The sequence below is a fragment of the Camelus ferus genome, chromosome X (assembly GCF_009834535.1).
Source record: "Camelus ferus isolate YT-003-E chromosome X, BCGSAC_Cfer_1.0, whole genome shotgun sequence".
NCBI lineage: Eukaryota > Metazoa > Chordata > Mammalia > Artiodactyla > Camelidae > Camelus > Camelus ferus.
Genome location: NC_045732.1, coordinates 25,430,070 through 25,433,132, shown reverse-complemented (window position 1 = coordinate 25,433,132; position 3,063 = coordinate 25,430,070). Strand labels below are relative to the sequence as shown.

General features: G+C 38.8%; 1 non-coding gene across 1 annotated transcript; it reads left to right on the top strand.

Moving 5' to 3' along the window:
• The first annotated feature begins 2,107 nt into the window (after positions 1-2,107).
• Positions 2,108-2,179, top strand: TRNAD-AUC. Its single transcript has one exon. It is a non-coding gene; the product is annotated as a tRNA-Asp (tRNA).
• Positions 2,180-3,063: the final 884 nt, after the last annotated feature.

The window sequence follows — 3,063 nt, the reverse complement described above, 5'->3', positions numbered from 1 at the left end:
GAAGAATGGGCGGTGGCCCAATTTCTGGGAATCCCAGCCCCTTCCCCTGGGCAGTTGGAATGGTCCCACCTGTAGGTGCGTGTGAAGCTACTCAGACCATAAAAACTGAGAACACCATGCCTAGCAGCCCTTTTGCGCTCCCTCCCCTTTGGAGACAGCCTGCACTCTGTCTATGGAGTGTGTACCTACTTGTACTTTAACCTGAGCACCCAATTCCCACACCTCTTTCCTTGCCTTTCTCTTGCCTTACACTCTGCAGTGTGTATCTCTAAATAAACCTACCTTTACTCAAAAAAAAAAAACCCAAAACCTCCCCTCCATACAAATGCCATCTAATATATACACACAGAGATCAGTTCAGGACTTGCCATGACATTACACGAACTTTATGGCCACAGGAAAGATGTGTATAGATCTGTCCTGAGAGAACATGACTGATATTTTGTATAATGCAAGGATTAAAGACTAAAAACTGACATTTGCCACTTACCCACACCTGATTGTATCAGCTCTGTGACAATTCCGAGTACGATGGTTTGTTTAATTGCAGATTAATATAGTATATCACAAATGAATAGCTAATTATTCCCCAAAGTTACATAGTTTTTATTCTGTTGCCTACAACCAGTAACCTTGACGCTTCTAAATGATGATGGTTTAGATTTAAGCTTCATTTTTCTTCTTGGCCTTGGCATTTTGAGGACCATCAGAAACACACATTAGTGGTGTTTACTACACTATGTGTTATGGACTGAATGTCTGTGTCCCTCCCCAAAATTCATATGCTAAAACCTAACTCCCGAGGTAACTGTACTAAGAGGTGGAGTATTTGGGAGGTGATCAGGTCATGAGGTAGAGTCTTCATGAATGGGATTAGTGCTCTTATAAGAGACCCCGGAGAGTTCTTTCACCTCTCCACCATGTAAGAACACAGCAAGAAGGCGGCCATCTAAGAACCAGGGAGGGGGCCTTCATCAGACACCAAATCTGCTAGTGCCTTGATCTTGGACTTGCCAGCCTCTAGAACTGCGAGAAATAAATTCTGTTGTTTATAAGTTGTTCACTCTACGGTACTTTATTCTTACAGCCTGAAGTGACTAAGACACTCTGCACATCTTCTCTAAGGAGAATAATTTCTTTTCATAATTAACTCCTCCACTATTTATTGTTCTGTCTGGATTCTTCTGTTTTAGCCTTCAAACCTGGCTTTACCTTTTTTTTTTTTTTACATACAACATAAATACTTGATTAACAGTCAGATCATCCTCGTGGGCCAAGTGGTCGATCATGAGACTAACACAGAAACATCTGATATATTCAAGAGTAAGTCTGCTCTCTTCATTGTCTTGAATTTCAGTGTCCTTAGAGAATACATTCTTTTAAAAAAAATTCCTTACCCCTTAAGTAAAACCAGAACACTTTTTTTTTTTTCATAATTCACGTTTTACTAGACTCGGAGGTGCAAATTTCCTTGTCAGCACTTGCCATGGTTGGTGAATATTTAACAAGGTAATTGGCACATGGAATCCCTGGGGTAATAACTAAAGTCATTATAGACCGTGTGGATTTAACCCTATCATTGGCTTTCCATTGTGACACTTCAATCAAATATGACCCTAAAATTTATATGCATTGCAGGTGTAGCTCCCCACAAGCTCATCATGCTGGGGCTTGATGGGAAAAAAGTTATGAACATACAGCACACATATAGGACATACATGCACACACAGACTGTCGAGAATTTGGTGATGAGTTAGACTAGACAGGTCACATCTAGGATGATACATCCAGTTCTGCAATCTACAGTTTTCCAGGAACACTGAACTACAGAAAGGCGATTCGCCTCATTCTGGAAGATGGCCAAAATGAGGAAGAACTAGAAATCATGCCAGGAAAGGGAAGATAAGGGATATGGAATGACCCCCAAGTAAGAAGAGTCAAAGGAAAGCCATGGCGAGCTGGTACATGGGATACTTTACATAAGAATTAAAATCCATTAGTGAATGTTTCAGAAAACAGATTTTTCAGAAAACAGATTAGTAGAGAAAACACTATTAAGGCTAATATTAGAATGAAGTTTCATCTAAAGGAATGAAATTCCCGAGAGGTGGGAATAGCTCAGTGGCAGAGTGTGTGCTTATCATGCACAAGGTCCTGGGTTCAATCCCCAGGACCTCCATTAAAAGAAAAAAAAATGAAATTCCCATCATTAGGTGGGTTTAAAAGGAAGTTGAATGAACTGCCAAGCTCTCAGAAATGTAGCATGAAGGATGCCACAAGTGAACAGAAAGTCTTCCTACATGGCCCCCTAACTATTTTGTAAGTCTAGGAATTTTACCACTCTATTAATAAGGAAAGAGAACTCCAGTTTTTAAAAGCTTAATAAAGAGTCTGAGATTGGCAAATGTTAGCCACTATATATAAAAATAGATAAAAACAAATTTCTTCTGTATAGCACAGGAAAGTATATTCAATATCTTGTAGTAACCTTTAATGAGAAAGAATATGAAACCAAATATATGTATATATATGCATGGCTGGGATATTTTGCTGCATTAGAAACTGACACATTGTAACTGACTGCTTCAATAAGGAAGGGAGGGAGGGAGGAAGAGAGACAGAGAAAGAGAGAGAGAGAGAGAGAAAGAAAGAAAGTCAGCTTCCAGGAAAGTGTCCAATTATGAACAGGAACTATGAAACTGGAATCCAGATCTTTTAACTGCAAATATATGTCACTTATCTATGTGGTTTTTTTCACTGAACCAAACTCTGTGTGTGTATTAGTAATAAAATATTAAAAATGTTTAACATCATGGTCATAGGAATACAAAGAGGAATCATTAATATACCTCCCTGTATCTTAAAATTATATAACTCAACCTTAATTAATACAGCTTTCTGAGATTTCATTAAATCCGATCTGGGTGAAATATCTTCTGCATTTATCTCACAAGTAGAAGGCACTTACATTTAAGAAAGTCCAGTAATAGATCACTTAGATTATGCAAAGCCAGACCCAGGAATCTACTGCATGTAAGATTCACAAGGGCAGGCATTTTTGCC